We start from the raw sequence: 17814 nt of genomic DNA on the forward strand, positions 1-17814 counted from the left end.
AAAGTATCTCCCAGCGGTAAAGGAAGAAGCCTGATCAGACAGCAACCTACAAGCACCAAGACCAACTGGGAGTAAGTGGAGTTCTCAACAGAAAGCCTGTCAGTGCAGGGCGTGCCACCGCAGAAACCACAGAAAACAATCCAATGCCAAATACTACATCGAGAAAAAAGGGGAACAGAAGGATCATTAAGCAAGTTACTTACCTTTCTGGTGGATACTCTATCTAAAAGCAGATTCCTCAACTTGAGAACAGCAGCAGCCCGTGCAGGTAAGAGCAGTGGGGCTGGGTGGGGGGGAGGGGGATTTCGACAGAGGACGACCAGGGAAAATGTATTATTTATTTTATTTCCCCTCGTGGTCGTCTGTGGAATCCCCCTCCAACCTGGCCCCACGCTCTTTCTTACACGGGCCGCACCTGCTTGAGAATGTTCCCAGGCACCAGACTGGTTCTGGAATATTTTTCAGCATAACCTCTGTGCACCAGTAAGTGGGATTGTGAGGCTGTCCAGGACAGACACCCAGCGTGCCAGCACAATGGTCCCTGTTGGAATGGGCCTTGAGCAATGGGATTCTTAGCCATTGCATAGCAGATCGTAATGCAGAAGACCATTCACCTGGACAAAGTCCTGTTCTGCGCTGTCTTACCTTTTTTTACCCCAGAGAACCCCAGAAAAAGCTGATTGTCCACCCGATGGTCTGTGATATAATTGATGTAAAAGAACGTTTGAAAAGTGATTGACTGTCTGAGGTGAAAGTGAGTCACAACATTTGGTAGTAAGGCCTTTTTAGTCCTCAGCACCAGTTTGTCTGAAAAGAAAGTGGTGCAGGATGTCTGGATTGGTGAGGATGAGAAAGGACTTCTTCATGGTCAGGAAACATAAAGGGCAGCTGTTCAACACCTCAAATTGGGTGCACATAAGAAAAGTAAGGACCAAATTGTGTTCCCACTGTGGCAATATTATGGGTTTAGGAGGAAACATGGGCTAAACCTTTGATAAATCGCATCACAAAAGCTGATTTGAACAAGGGTGGTTAGTCAGATAAACACAAAAAGGCTGAAGTGCTGAGAGATAACCTTTAAATGTAGCTACTGCAAATAATTTCCGGGCCAAAGACAAAACAAACAGAAAGACATCTGATAGTTTAGCCTGCAATGGTTCCGTATTGTGGGTGTCACAACAAGCCACAAATTTCAAAGAGTCTAGTGCTCCTCTCTAGGCAGATTCGGTCTCCGAGATAGAAAGATAGAGAGTTCTTGAGAAACTGAGCGTGTAAAAGTACTGACATTACTCATTTTTAGCCGTTGCAAAGATATTGAGCCAGAGTTCTACCCATTGCTGGAGGAAGCACTGTGCCACCTCCGGGTGTAATTGTCATTCGTAATCCCCTAAGCATGTCTGTCTTAGATTGGCTGCCCTAGCTTTTGATGATCAAGCCAGGTGGTGCACGATCAAGGAAATGCCCCGACAATTCAGCCAATTCCAGGGGCTCAGGACTTCCTTGCACAGAACCCAGGACCCCACTCTGCCATGCTTGTTGCAATACCACATGGGTGTGGTGTTGTGCATAAGGACCTGAATCAACCCCACTTGATGGAGGGCAGGAAGGCTTTCAACGCTAAGCTAATGGCCCACAACACCGAAAGGTTGATGTGGATGGGGATCTCTGCAGAAGACTAGTCTTCTGATCTCCAAATGTCCAAGAAGACCTCCCCACCCCAGCAGTGACGCATCTGTCATCAATGTCAGCTCTCAGTGGGGTAGGGAAAGGGTCTGCCACGGTTCAATTGCAGTTGAGCAGCCATCATTGCAGATCTTGTGCAGTCTTCTAAGAAACCTGGATGGAATCTGACAGGTTACCTCAGTGCTTAGACTTCAGAATCCACTGCAGTGCCCTCATGTGCCATCTGGCATGGTTGACAAGCAAGATGCAGGAGGCCAATAGGCCAATAAGCCTCAGAACCACCCTCACTGAGATCCAGGGCTGAGTGTGAAACCTCAGGATCATAGCCTGAATGTCCTGGACTCATTGATCCAGAGAGAAGGCTCAAAAGTGCTTCAGATCCAGGATGATTCCAATAAAAGTGAACCTCTGCGAAGGAGTCAGGTGTGACTTTGGCACACTGATCGTGAACTCCAGGGATGTAAGGAGATGTAATGTCAACTGGAGGTGGTCCACAACTGATTGTGGCTAGCCCACCTTCAGCAGTTAAGTGACTACAGCAAATGAGCCTGACTCTTCTGTGAAAGTGCAACAGGGAGAACACAAGTCCCATGTCACGGGAAGTGGCCAGTCTACTGGCTTCTTGTAGGACCAGATACAAATGTCATCAACTTATTGTGGAGAAGTCCAATACAGAAAGTTGTTGGAACAGTGGAGGGCGGCTTCTAGGCAAAGATGTTGTCATGTCGGAGTCAGAATGTAAAGGGCACAGGCATGCCAAAACTGTGCCAGGACGTGACCTTGGCCGAGATCGAGAAGAATTCAGTTTGGAGTTGGAAAGAACAACAGGACTCAGATGGAGCCACCATGGAGCCACCGTGGATCATGGTGTGGGTGTGGACTCAGCTCCAAAGTCAAAGCTGAACCCAAAGTGGGTTCAGGAAGCACAGGAGGCTACGAGCACAGACCAGCCAGCTGTAATCCGACTGAAGGCCTCAACAGATCTGTGGATGTTGAAGGCGCAAAAGAGGGAGCTGTTCGCATGCCAAAGATTTGAAGCCTGGCCTCCTTAAAAACCTCAAGCTTCATTAGCATCACCGACAACCCTTGAAATTCCGAGTCCATTGGGATCACCTGCAGAATCAGCTCCTCTGTGGGGAAACGGGAGTGAGACCGAAGGGTACCTTGACGTAAGTGAGATTTCTCACAGACTGTATGTACACATTTTGTAGTAAATGAGGGAAGGACAAGGGTGAGTGGCAGGAAAATAGGGAATACTCACTACTAAATGGGGGGTGAGTAGGTAAACATAAGGAGGATATGGAGGAACAGGCTATTCCAAAAACCACAAGCCCAGTCCCAAAATACACACCCACAAAACAGTAAGACAATTGCAATTCACAAAATACACTTCTAAAGTTGCTACAGCTGAACTGGTGTCAAAACAGATGTAAATGTACTCCAGACCAGCCTTGGAGTAAGTTAAGCACCACACATGGACAACCAATGATACTGCAACACACTCCCATAGAAATAAGTGGAGGCAGTGAATTAAAGTGCACCCCATAGGGACTGAATAATTACATTAGTTCAGCATTCAAAAGTATATACATATACTTGTTATTAGAAAAAGTAGACATAATTATCATTCTTTTTTACTTCAATTTTAAAATGAAATGACAGTAAACTTGTAAACGTATTAAAAAATATAAAAAGTTTTAAAGTCATTTACGTTTAAAACGTTTAACCAAGTTTACTAAATATTAAATACAAATAATTATGTGGGAACGTTCTCTTTCTATTTATTGTATTGAAATTAATATTTACAAGTTTAGTTAGAATACTTAAAGTATTTTATTATTTAATAAATATTTAAGTTGAGGAGTAAATGTACTGCAATACTTTATTTTATTGTTTTAAATTAATTGCCATTTATATCATACATTAAAATAGTTTTAGTAAGAAAATAATAAACTTTAACAAATTTCTTTATTCTTTTCCATTGGGGGATTTGCATCCCGTGGTCTCCACTCTGGTGGCAGACATATTCCCCAACTAGGCAGTACATAAAATGCTATCATAAGTTCCTTGAAGTAAATGTACAGTCATAAATACAATTTTAATGGATAGCATCAAAATGAAGGGTTACACCCAAGTGCCAGAGTAAAAATTTTTCCCCCAAAGTATTCTTTCATTTTTATATAGCAATAAATTGGATTTCCCATTTATTATGATGTTATTAGATCAATAGTATGTGTGGCATGTAATATAGATGATGGGAGGTCACTAGTGTGAGAAGGCTTTTGCAGGTTGAGTAAAAATCCCCTTTTTCTGGATGCATAGCGTCGGTGCTCAGCCGACCAATCGGGGTCTCTGAATTAGCAGATGCTTGTCATCTGGTAGCAACAATGGGTATTCTGGGACCAGCAGTTGAAGGGTCGCTCTCGAGTTGAGGTCCAGTCCTAGTACTAAAATATGATAGTAGTGAGCACCTGCAAACTTTAACAGGATAGCTAATACCACAGTTAGGAAATTAAAACATACAACTATAAGACATAATTTGCTTTTCACCGGAAGAGGATAATAAAAACGTCCACAACATGGTGGACGTGCAGTCCTGCATGGGCCGGGCACCTCCTTTTAATGTTTCAGAGACGCTGTAACGCTAAAAGCAGCCTCAGTGATTACGAGACGTCCACATTAGACCTCTCGCTTCAAATTACCAAGTTAAGAGTATTAATTGCAGCCAATTTATTCACAAGCTACTGAAGACGAAGTGCGGGAGGGGAGTGCAGGGGTTAACGGGGACATGTTCTGATGTTAATTCCACACCGTCCCACACAAAATTAATAGGTCGGGCTGTCTTAATGTGAATTTGTGCTTCTTAGATTGGCAAACCCGTGTCTGAGCTTGTGTAGAGGGCGGCTGGAGGAATGCGAGATGAGTTAATAGTTGGATAAATGGATACATGTGTGTGCTCATAAAATTAGAGAATGGTTGAGTGAATGAGTGCAAGCAACGAAGAAAGAAGGGAAAAGTTGCTCGTGGATTACCCTTCGCATGTCTTATGTGAGCTGTGAAATTTGAATTCCGGATCACCCAGTACCGTTGCCGCGGAACACCACACCATACCCGCTGTAGATCCACGTTCATATACACGGACTACGCTCATGGCTCATTTCCATTGCAAGATCACCGGGACTAGGATATAGCCACTGAAATGTTTACTTATATCTATTGCCCGCATAACGTGAAACATGTTGAACAGCCGGGTCGGAATTATCACCGGCGGAGCGTTTATCAAGAATTTTTACCTTCATTTTCAGCCCTGAGGAAGTCGCAGGATTATTTCCATTGGCGACGAAACACGTGTTGGCTGGTTTCTTTTGCTCACTTCGAACAATAAAGTCAAAGAATTGATTTACCCAAGAAGAACATCGACATTTCTTTCAAAATCTACTCAGATTGAAATATACCTTTATTTCAAACACTACTTTACGCGTCCCCAGGACTTGGTTCTATTTGACATAGTGCAGGGCTTTCCCTACACTTATTTAGGGGTTTTAGGGAGTATCCCCTTACCTGGTTGCACCGTACATAAATACTATTGCGCTAATAACGAAATACGTTCCCACAGCAGAGCGCCACACTTCCTGAGTCACTAAAACCCTTCAGCCAGAGCGAATCATTAAGATCCCAGGGACATCTGTTCTTTACACCCCTCACAGAACACACAAAGAGGTTTATTTGCCAAAAACTGCCAGGGCCAGACTGGGAACAAAAAGCAGCTCTGGCAAATTTTATCAGGCAAGTCCGCCAGCCCGCCTGCCGCACATAGCAGATGAGTGCAGTTCTCTTACTAGGGGGCATCATTACAAGCCCCTATCGCCACCACAATGTTACTTTCAGTGACGTTGTGATGGCGATAGGGGCTTCGCCTTATGTACAAAGCAGCATTAAAGCACTTAACGTGGCTTAACACTGCCTTGTAAATAAGGCACCATTTCACGCTGTATTTAGCATGAAAGGGGAGGGCAATGTGTGTTGCAGTGGATGTTCCACCGTAACACCCATTAATTTTAGTGCTGCCCCCTATTTCCAAGGGTAGTGTAAATCGGAGGCAGTGCAAAATTAAGATTAGAGGAAACCTGGTCTTAAACAGGCAAAACAAAGAGAAATAATTTGTTGCTGTTTCCATGTGTGCAGCCTTATGCAGCACACATAGAAACAAGCAAGAAACATGCAAATTGCCTATGGTTGTGTGCAGGATGGTCCCCCTTCCTGCACATAAACAATCATTTTAAAAAAATGTGGTTTTGCAACTTCTATGTGTGCTGCATTAAGCAGCACACATAAAAGTTACAAAATGGCATTTAAAGATTGTTTATGTGCTGGAAGGGGGACCTTCTTGCACATAAGCAATCTTCAGCACATAAACAATTTTCCCCTCAACACAGGCACCTTTGCACTATGGTTCAAGGGTGACTGCGTTGGCGCTTGGCAGCTAAAGTTAGCGCCAGCGCAGGGGGAAACGCAGGGCTGCACCAGATTCTAGTAAATATGGTGCAGCCCTGCGTTTCTAAAGTGACGAAGCGTGTCGTTAGCCTTCTTGGTTTAACGAAACGCTCTGCCACTTTATTGTAAATATGCCGCAATTTTTTTATTTTTATGATGTCGAAAATTATGCATTTTATAACACAGCTCACCAACCTCCTGAGGGTGAAGGACGCCTCTTGTAACAGGTCCTTGCAAATAGGCCTAACACAAACATGCCTTACTTATTGAGCACAAAACAAATAAGTATGCAGTTCCTAGGGGGAGGAGGAGGTAAAAGGGTAAACAGGCTGGATCCTAAGCGGGGAGAGAACAGGTATCTAACGAAGGGAGGGACAGGGAATCCTTCCTTTCAGAATGAGGGCCCTCACAAACACATGCCCGCTGGGTGTCATGCTACATCATCGTGCATGCTCCTCGTCGGGTTGGCGTTGCAATACCCGACGGCCACCCTATGCAGGGGCTCTTTGGCGGAGATCTTTTATTCCTTGCTGTTTGGTGCAGTGGGTGTAAAGGGCCTTTAGAGTGTAGAAGTGCAAAAGTGTAAGTCAAGTAGAACTAGTGAGTTAACACAGGGAATTGGAAGAGTCAGGAAAAATAATTTTAATGATCCTGCCTCTCACCCTGGTTAAAAAACGGTGTGGCGACCCTCTGCAATGATGTTGCAGATTATTGCGCTCAATCATATGCGGTCAACATGTTTCTTGCCTGTTAGTCTGGTGGATCTGGCAGCAATTCTGCAGGACCTAGTGAAAAAAGTGATGTTTCGACATTAAAAACAATGGTAATGTGGTGTGTTAACCTAATTTTACCATCAATGGCACCCAAGAGGTGTAGTACCGGTTGATGCAGCGGCCCATCTACAAAGACAAATGAGAGAATCATTTCATTCATGATGACATTATTGCTTAGAGGATCACGCCATCACACTCCCCTATGTTACACCACTGTGCGTACACACGCAGTTGCTCACAACACATTGATAAAACACAGTCAGTGCGGCTTTAGTGTCTAGTGAAGTCGGTAATGTGCATTTAAAAAAATATAGTAGCAGAGTGGTGAGATCAAACAGCTCACCTATAAAATCATCATGACTGGCCCCATCAAATCACACATGAGATGGACACGTTAAGGTAACGAGTGTCCTAGGGAGGGGGCCAAAAGTTGTTGGACAGTTAAACATAGAAGGTAGGTGCCGGGGTCATTGCTCAGAATATAGGTTTTAGTAGTCTCAGCGTCTGATGTGCCAAGGGTGACCGAGGTGGCTAGTTGTCAGGGCTCCACCTCGAGCTGTGTCAAGCACGGTCTGGGTGGTAGCAAGCCCACATGCACCCATGGACCAGACGTGTGATGGCCCCGAGAGGCCAGACACCCTGTCCGGGCCGCCAGGTAACATGCCGGCGAAGCGCCATCACAATCAAAGACTCATGGAGATCGTGCCCCGGGTCAGTAGTGTACTGGTGATACCAGAAGGTGGTATCAAAGCCTGGAATCTCAAAAGCTCACCTTGAACAAACAATGCACCGTGAGACGTCCTAATGGTAGAGAGGGCAAGGTACTTACGTTAGTGTCGCGCCCACTCGGCGTAAGACCTACCCCACAATGCCGGATCCGGGAGGTAAATGCATACCCGGTTCTGGCAGCAGAAATACTCACGGAAATGGCGCTCATTGTGGTGCGTCTCTATATGCAGCCCAACACTAGAAAATAACCCGCTTTGGAACGAGGTGTAGCGGCGGCCATATTGGAAGTGCTAATGGGATGTGAAGGGATATGGGAGCCATTTTGTGTGCAAGGCGGAGTGGACTGTCCATGTATTGATCATTGAAGACCACCAGCGAACTCAAGTAAGAAATAGGAAGCCAAATCAAGGTTTGAAAGGAGAATAGTTACTTATGGAGCACTCCTTTTGTTCGAGTCTCCCCCTGGCTGGGAGGCAGTTGGAGCCTTATACCCTGATGCCAGGAAAAGTGGCAATTAGCTTGTCACTGTTCAAGTGCTCAAGAGATAATAATAATAAATCCATTTGTAAAGCGCCTGGTTACACCCAACGGTGTGTCCCCACGCTACGCTAGAGATCCCTAGAGAGACAAAGGAAAAACTATTCCTAGGCTAAGGAGAGAATGGATGCTGAAAAGGACATGCATATAATCCTAGATTAGGCGTGAAATAACCAGGTTTTTAGTGCCTTGCAAAAGATGCTTTCAGTAGGTTCGGCTCTCAGAGTCAGGGGTAAAGTATTACACTTTTTGGCTGCGAGATAGCCAAAAGATCGAGCTCCCATCCTGGCTCTTTGGATTTTGGCCACCATGACCAGGTGGGCTCCCTCTGATCTTAGATTGCGGGCAGATGTGTAGGAGACTATCATCGAGCAGAGGTAGCTTGGGCCTTTATCCCACAGAATTATGTGGCAATAAAACATAGCTTTGTAGGTAATTCTCTTCTCCACTGGCACCAAGTGAAGAGTAGACAGAGCTTTAGAAGGGGGTGCTCTTCTGGGAAGGTTCAGGACCAAATGTGCGGCAGCATTTTAGATGCGTTGAAGTTTACAGAGGCTTTTTTTTGGAGACTCCTAGAGAATGTTACCATAATCTATATCTGAGGTGTGACTAGAGCATGCACAATGGTTTTTCTAGCCACAATGGGTAGTAGATTTAGGAGTTTTCTTTGGACTTTAAGAGTACCAAAGCATGTTCCGGCTACCTTTTAGATTCTGTCTGTTACCACTCCACGTCTGCACTCCTTGTGATTTTGCTTGCAGTTAAAGCACTGACCAGGACTGGGGAGAGAGTGGAGGCCTGTTGGTGGCCAGCACCCAGCATCAAAATTGACACCCACCTGTTGTAGCCATTCATGGGAAACGCCTGGTGCAGGGCCAGACTGGCCAATCAGAGCAGCCCTGGCAATTTTGCCTTACCAGCCCCTTGGGAAAGGTATGGGGCCAAGTGCGAAGCCCCGCTGCTTTTGTTACTGGGGGCCGATATTGCAGCACCATTGCAAAACTGGCCCCCAGTAACAAAACTGCCCCCCACTGCTGCACAAACGGCCTGATGCTTCCAGCCTCCTGGAAAAACGCCAGAAGCCCAGTACGACCAGTCCAGCCCTGGCCTGGTGCCCAGTTGGCTCCATCCAGGCAGTGGCATAACATAGGTCCCCGCAGTGCGGGGTGGTAGTCCAGAGGGGGTCCCCTCCATGTACCCTGCAAGGGGGAGGCCTCAAGTATCGTTACACCACTGCATACGGGCCTAAGAACTGCATTCATGATGCCAGTATCAACACAATGGCAGACACGGGGATCATCATGTGCAATACGACAGTGCCACATGCACCCACATTATGCCAATAAATAACACAATTAAGCCCAAGCATGCATTATGCATGGGGTTGGCCCTACTATGCTCACAAAATGCTAAAAGTCATCATTGTGCCTGAAGAAGTATTAGTGCAGTAGTTGGTGCATGGATACCATGGCTGCAAGGGTCAGCATTACACCAGAGATGTGCTCCAAATGATATGTAGCTAAGTTGTGCCATGGATGCCAAACTTATGCCAAGAATTATAACTATAATGACGGCAGCAATATGCAAGACAATGGTGCAATCAAGTTATGGATATCACTATGCATTAAATACCAACTTTTTGCCATGGCCAATGTGATGCCAGGCGTAACTCCCAGCATGCTAATTATGTCACATATGCCAAGAATTGCCACCATTTTGCCATGACACATCACCATTATGCCACAGGTCAAAAGGGTAAATTGAAGAGAAATTCTGTGGGAGCACATCCCAATGTTTTTGACTCTTGTTAAGTGGCTACATTCCACTAGGAGTTTCCCTGGAAGCCCTCAAATGGTGGCTTTGTTAAAAGGGAACTTCCACAACCGAATAGGTTGATATTATCACACAAGGTCAGTTATGCTTACTCTCTTTGGATACAAGCGGTAACAAGGCTGTTTGCATCTTCAAACTTCAAATCTATTGCAGGTGCATTGTACATGTTCCCTGTGGTTTGTTCCCTCAAATAAATGCCCGTGTGTATGAAATGGGTTCCACCCATTTAACCCTCCTGGATTTTTCTCTTTCTGACTACCCGGTTTTTGACTTTCACAGTGAATGAGTCTAACCAACTGAGTCTCAATCACAGTAAATTCTGTGGAAATGGACTGAGAGTCCTAACCACTTCTGTATGCCTTTTAAGAATAGACCGCTGCTCTGCAGCTAGGGTAAGAAACTCTAGCCTGGTCAACATGCGAGCAAATGCATGCACACTTGTAAAAATATAGTAGCGACCAGAGGGTTGAGGCAAGAACTGTCCGCACTTATCAATATAATGTGTGGGAAGTGAATACTGGTGCAGGGAACCAAGGAGTACACCCCTCTCTACTCCATTATTTGGAAAAGAATCCAAAACAACATAGAACACAAAGACGTTCCGCACATAACAATAAAGTCTTTTAAGATCAAATAGAGGACAGTCTTTATTTGCACATCGAAGAACTTCCAATTCAACGTTGTTTCTTTTTTCAAAATTAGTTCTTTATTAGGCTGCTTTTCATGTAGACACAAATCAGGTAGATAAAATCCAGTAGCCAACGCGTTACATCCCAGAGGGACTTCTTCAGGGCTCCACAGTATAGATCGTACATCCAATTCCAAGTACTCTTTCAATATGGCTCTTGTTCTGGTATCACACAATTTGTATAGTGTGTATGTCTGCTTATGCGGCTTAGTGACCGAATGTCCGTCAGTGGATCTGCTTCAAAGTGTTGGGAAAAAAATGTGTTTACTGAGCATGTGAGACTACCATCTAGCTCAGTCCAATATCTGTGCACACATAGACTCTTCCTTCAATATTGGTGCTGACCTGGTGTAGGCCTTGTAAGGTGTGTAGGCCAAGCACAAGAGTGATTTCCCTGCACCTCCCTCATCTACTGAACGCACTGGATGTCCCATAGAAGGGGTAGGAGAACTCAGTAGTAATTTTTAAAAAAAATGGAGCATGAGGCACCATTCTGTTAAAAAAATCTAAGGGAAATGGCAGTTTGACCTGCAGCAAATTGGCTTATTAAATATTCACGGCTTGGGATGAGGAATGCTCATAAACTCCTGCGAGGGCTTAAACATTTGCACATACATTATGTGGTTCACCAGGAAGGGCACCACGAATTAAAATTACTATTTGAGGGGCTGCTAGAGGGATAGCAGCCCCCAGAAATTGTTTCTCGAACAGTGGCTCTAAGTATGACAGGGGAGTAAATCCATGACCCCAGGAGAGGTTTTTCATCATTTCAAGCAATTCTGACATTTGCAAATGGGCTCTGGAGTGTGGGGATCTCTATTGGTTGGTCATAAAGCTGCAATAGTAGCAGTGTACAGGTAGAAATAAAATTCTTGGAAATATGTTATTCAATATATTGCTTTATTAACCGCATGCGCGCTGCGGTGATTTTCGCGCTACGCTGCTTTTTTCTAAAAGCCGCGTTACATGACGAGCTCAGCTCGTCATCAGCGTGCGAGCGGCGCAACTGATGACGAGCTGAGCTCGTCATCAGCGCCGAAGGGGTTAACAAGGTTGATGATTGACAATGCAAGGTTTAATACATAGTATTGAAATGTGGTAATATTACAATTGATTTCAGTGGTGGATTATACATTGTTTTCTGCTTTTACTAATGTGGTGACATTCTGACAACACCATTAGGCCTGCCTTTTTGATACTGACCCCATCTTACATTGTGATATTGTATCTAGTATAGGTGAGGGATTGCAGTTGTGGGTTCAGGGCTTGCTGGTCGTGTGAACTGTTCTACTGGGGATTCGCATGTATCTGAACCTGATTGTATATATTTGTAAAATAATGCGTAGTATTCCAACGTGTATGTTTGAGTCTGTCTGTGTATGTGTGTGAAAAAGCACTGACTGGACAATGGTTTATGAAGTGTTGTTGTGTATCACTTAGCTGGGCTTACAGGTCCACACCACCTTCCCTGAGTAAGCTTTGGACTGCTCTGTTCGCTACCCTGAGAGTCAAGTGTTACAATGGGTTAGCTGGCGTCCAGTAAAGAGAAATATGTGAACTTATTGCATTTGAAGGACTCACAGCTAATAACCCAGCTTCTTACACCATCCATGCACTGCACCACATTGGGCTTATCATGGGAAGTCATGCAGCAGACGCAGAAAATTGTACGATTTAGGAAGCTAAATATTTAATCACCTCTAACTTTGGTATTTACACAAAAATACCAAAGAGGTCTACAATGATATTGTATATTATCTTATGGAATACTGAGAGGCTGCTCGAAAATTACTCAATTTAATAGATGCATAAAAGTTAAGTACCAGGGGTTCAGTGCAGCTCACAATCCGTAGTGTCTCTTCGGAGCTGCCAGTGGTCGCTAAACTCACGCTCATATCTAGGCATCTCCAAAGGTTTTTTATTCGGGTGCCCAAACCAGACCCTCAAAAGTGGAAGGTCCTGGCTGCCTCTAGCTATCAGGAGTTGCTTCTGATCGGTGGGTCTAAGTTATGATGGGATAAAACAGACGGGTGTTCTCCTTCTATATGCAGGCAGTGTCTATAACACTGTCTAAACATGGCACTAGATGTTTCAGACAGTAACATAGTCTAGGTACAATGAATGATTTTGTTCCTCCGCAACAGGATATATATGAGCAGGTGGCAGCAACCAGAGAAATAAAGTACACCAAAACATGTAAGAGGAGTAAAGTATCCTGACTTCATGAATAGGTGGCCAGGTGTGGCCTATTTTAAGGTACACACAGATACAACCATGCTGAATTTTTTAATCAGTGGAGTGACTGGCGCTTAGAAGAGCACAGTTGCACGTTTATTTACAGTAGAGGCATACAATCATTATATCTGGAATGGGTTATACCAGGTCAGGGGACCTGGAGAAAACCAAGAACATATTATCTTAGACAACTGCCTTTTCTATGCTCCCGATGATACTGCTAGTGAGGTCCAAGGGCAGAATGAACGCAGAAGGCCTAGGGATTTTTTACCACCTCCAAAGCTGCACAAGTAGCCTGGAATCAGTCAAATGCTGATCCTCCAGATAAAACTTACATGGCAGATTTGTGCAATGGGAACATGCGTCTAATGGTTTGAGTTGAAACAAGCCACAAACATGTTTTAGTATAGAATGAGATGATTTCTCCTGGCAACCCTTCCCTTCCTAGCTGAGAGCTACCTATTCTGTACTCTTCGAATACAGGTCGGTGCCACTTGCTGAGCACTAATTAGAAACTCTGCTTGAATGCATGCCCCCTCCAAGAGCAGCAGGGCAGGCTGGCAGCATGTACCTGAAGAAGAGGAACAGAGGAGCGTGACGCGGGAGGCTGAAGGTACTTTTTTTCATTTATTATTTTGCCTTTTGCCCCCTCACTTCACAACCTCTATACCCCCCCCCCCCCACCCTCTGCCCCTCTGCCCACTCGCCTCTCCACTTGTAGCAAACACCGGCCGCTACTGGGTAAATAAAGAGAAAGAAAAACAAAACAAATAATAAGCTGAACCGTGCGTTGAGTCTGCTGCTTTCCCTGCTTTTTGCCGCTGTCCGCGCGACCCGCAGGGGAGCATGGGCGGGGCAGCGCCCTAGTCCCACACGACGTGCGAACTCAGCGCGGCAACGCCCCTCCTGGCGCCCACCTCCAGATTTCAACAAAGGGGAGGTCTCTAGTGGGAGGAGGGGCGCCCCTCCTGGTATTTAGGTGCCCAGCGCCAGTGCTCGGCCTCTTTCCCGTCGGTTTGGCTCCCCCGGCTTTGCGCTGTTCGTCGGCTGATCGTCTCTGGGCTCCGTTCGCATCTTTTCACCCATCGCGCACTCCCGGCGCCGCGCGGGTCAGGCAGCTTCTTCAACACCCTTTGGGGAGGTACGTATTCACGGGCTCACGGGCAGACACGCTTCGGTGAGGGGCGAGTATTTGCTTGCCACCGCCGCGTGTCCCTTGTCGCGGTGCAGTTTAGGAATCACTTTGTGGAGCGATGTATAAATGCTCCCGCTACACAGAATAAATGCTCCCGCTACAGAATTCATGTGTTATGCATTGTTTGACCGTATAACTGGGTAAGCACACACAGGTTATTGTTGGTTTGCATGTTCAACTATTGCATATGCGGCCTATAACATCCCATGTGCTCTGAGCTAGCACTCCTCGTCAGAAAGGGTTGTTGTTGTGGTTCTGAATACAATGACAGTTTCGTCTAGAACACAGTGACTCGGCCGGCTTTGTACTGCCATAACATAGACAACGGTAGCAAATCCTGACAACAAAAGGCGCAAGCAAACTCATGACAAAGAAAGAAAGCCCTAAATGGAGCAGACGTGGGCTGTGACAGTCAGCATGTTTCAAAGAAAGAATGGCGAAAATCGATTAACCATGCACCGCGGGCTCCCATCATGCACCTCGGACTCCCGCGAGCGTGGGCGTTACTTTCATTTCCATCCACGGTTGCCTACTCGCCTTTAGTACATGCGCCATAATCAGTGGGGAGTAGTGCGGGGTGAGGTTATACAGCCAGACGGGTTCAGGGGGGTTGACGTCAGTTAGGGGTAACCAGTGGTAGTAGCTGTAGTTTTGCATTTTCATTCAAATGTCACCGTCCTCCCCACCCTGGGCCTTACACATTTTGAAGGCAGTGTAGCAGGAAGTAGATAATACTCGCAGACTCACATTCAAGCTGAATTGACAAGCACTTTCTTGGAAAATGAGCGGAACCAATGGGGAGACACATGGGGCACCACAGGCACGCCTTGCGACACACTCTTACTTGGGTTCAGTGATTAATGAAAACCTGCACCACGCTTTGGGTTCAGCGAGTCATGGTAAATAACCGCAAGGGAATTAGCTCAAATAGTAGAGCGCTCGCTCCTGCACTACGCGTTGTTGGAAACACAGGGAAACTTGAACATCACTTGTTGGCCTCCCCCTCCCCCCCCACTGGTTTCTCCCGATGCGGGATATTTGGGGGTGCTTTCTGAGACCCGCTGTGCTGGGACTACATCGGCGCGCGAAAATAAGAAACCTAAAGCTCCAGGAACGCCCTTGACCGCTACCTAAACTAGATTTAGGAAAATACTTGGGGAAAGACATTGTTGAGTGCTAAGCACGGATTTTATTCAATAAACTAATGCCGGTCGGGTGCATTGATTAACCATTTATGCAGGTCGGGTGCAATTTCAATGAACATGCGGCATTGGAACAACTAGCAAGGGGAACAACTGCAGGTCACAGAGTTCTCTCCTCCTGCTCACGCGTACCTGGGGGCTCGTTTCTTCCGTTTGTGGCAATATTCACGATTAATCGTTTTTTTATCTTTCAGATCACGCCCGGGAATACGTCGAGAGGTCTGACGGCTGCATAGGATTACGAGCTTAGTAGCAGGTAATTCATGGGCGCGAATTGGAAGGTGTTTGTGCTATTAGTCAGCAGGGTTGTTGTACCACAGATGTTTTTCTTCCAGTTTGGCTCCTGCCAGTAGGAGTTCATCGCGTAAGGCGCGTTGGGGCAACAGGCACGAGGAGTAATTCGTTTTTATCTTTCAGGTCAAGCCCGGGAACACGACGCAGGTCTGACAGCTTCTAGGATCACGTAGTTGATTAGCAGGTAATGCACGGGCGTGAACTGGACGTGATACTTAGTCAGCAGGATTGTTCACCACAGCTGTTTTCTTCCAGGTTGGCTCCTGCCAGAAAAGTGCAACGTGTAAGGCGCATTGGGACAATAGACACGAGGAGTAATTCGTTTTTATCTTTCAGGTCAAGCCCGGAAACTCGTCTCAGGTCTGACAGCTGCTAGGACCAACGAATTGATTAGCAGGTAATCCACGGGCACAATTTGGACGGTGGTCATGTAGTAGGCGGGGGCAGGCATCAGTCAGCAAGGTCGATTCGGTGAACAGCTGACTCGGTAGGAGTCCGGCTACTCAAACGTGATTGGCCAGCAGACTCATGTAACTTTTTCACCCGTAGGAACCCGAAAGGGCAGAGGCCACCGTGATGTCCGCATCGCCACAGGATGGGCTGTGGGCCGAATTCCTGGCAGCCGCCCAGGCAAAAGGGCCCGCATGGGCGCAAGGTTTCATAGAGGCACGTAGGCTAGAGGAAGCTGCCCGACCCAGCACCCCGGAGGACGCGGCAGGCACCTCAGGCGAAGGAATGCGTAGGTCCACCCGGAAGAGGAAACACACTCGCAAGGACTTTCCGGCCGTGCCAAAGCGAAACGAGCATCTGGGGACAACACCACCCCCCCCCCCACCTCCCCCGCCCGCTTCAAGGCCCGTTGGATTACCCGTAGTACCTGCTGTGGTCCATGAGTCAGCGGCTGGACTAACAGACTTGGCCCAAATGGGTAAGACAATGGACGAAATGATGGGTTTGATGGCACTTTTTCAGAAACGTCTAGATGATATAGCGGCGGCACAACAAGCGGTGGCCGCCCCCGCCATTGGGCATGCTACAGCTGATCCTGTGATGCAAGTGTGGGCTCAGCAGGGTACCAATATGGGGTCGCACAGTCTTGGGAATGCAGCAGCTGGCCTGCAAGTTCCCGCAGTGGTGGTGCCACGGCCAACTGCGCTGCCTGTCACCCCCATCTCTTGCCAGAATGCTGGCCAGGGGCCTGCCACTCGGGCAGTACCCACCACGGTGAGTGAGGTGGGCATAGCAGTTAGTGCAATCAGTGGCGCGGTTGGCCCAGTGGAAACACCACAAGCTGGTACGCCTGTTGTTACCCCGGCGCAAACAGGGCCGGTACAACCGGTCTGTGCAGGACCGGGCAAGCCAAGCGCGACTCACGCCCTGTTGTCAGCAAGTCGTTGCTCCCTGGCCCGGCAGGTCCCCCAGGCTGCGAAAGAAGGGATATGGAGAAGGGAGTACATTGATATCTTGACACTGTTGATGCATGACAACGCTGGGCAGACACTAGGAGGATGGGGAAGAAAGATGATGAGAAGAAGGTTAGGTACCAGCGTTGGCCTGAGAAGACAATAGAAAATTGGACTGAAGCATTCAACATTCTATCAGCAGTAATAGTGCAGAAGGATCCAGCACAGAGCGAGGCACTGATGGAATACGCCAACTCCATCCAACAGGGAGCTAGGGAGTCCGGGGGGATGGGTTGGTTCTGGTATGACCAGGAATTTAGGAAAAGCATGGCCAGCTGCCCTGATATTGGGTGGGAACATACTGATATTCAGCTCTGGATCAAACACATGTGCAAGACCAGTAACAATCTGAGAGACACACCATATAAGGCGCAAGGCGAAGCAGACACTAGGAAGTGGGAACAATTCCCGAGGCGTTCCTTCCAGCAGCCCTTTCGGGGGGGTCGGGGAAGGGTCCAGGGATCCGGACCAAGACGTTTTAACTCTGGAACCTGCAGATTGTTCAATAGTGGAACATGTACATGGGGTAGAGCTTGCAAGTTTGCCCACAATTGCAGCAAATGTGGCGCCCAGCACGCAGCAATATCTTGCACCAACGGCCAGAATCCCCCCCCCTCCACAGCACATGGAGCGGACGGGCCTCGACAATAGGACACCTGCACAGCATAGGGACCTGATTAAGCACGGG

This window comes from Lissotriton helveticus, chromosome 1_1 (assembly GCF_964261635.1).
Source record: "Lissotriton helveticus chromosome 1_1, aLisHel1.1, whole genome shotgun sequence".
Lineage (NCBI taxonomy): Eukaryota > Metazoa > Chordata > Amphibia > Caudata > Salamandridae > Lissotriton > Lissotriton helveticus.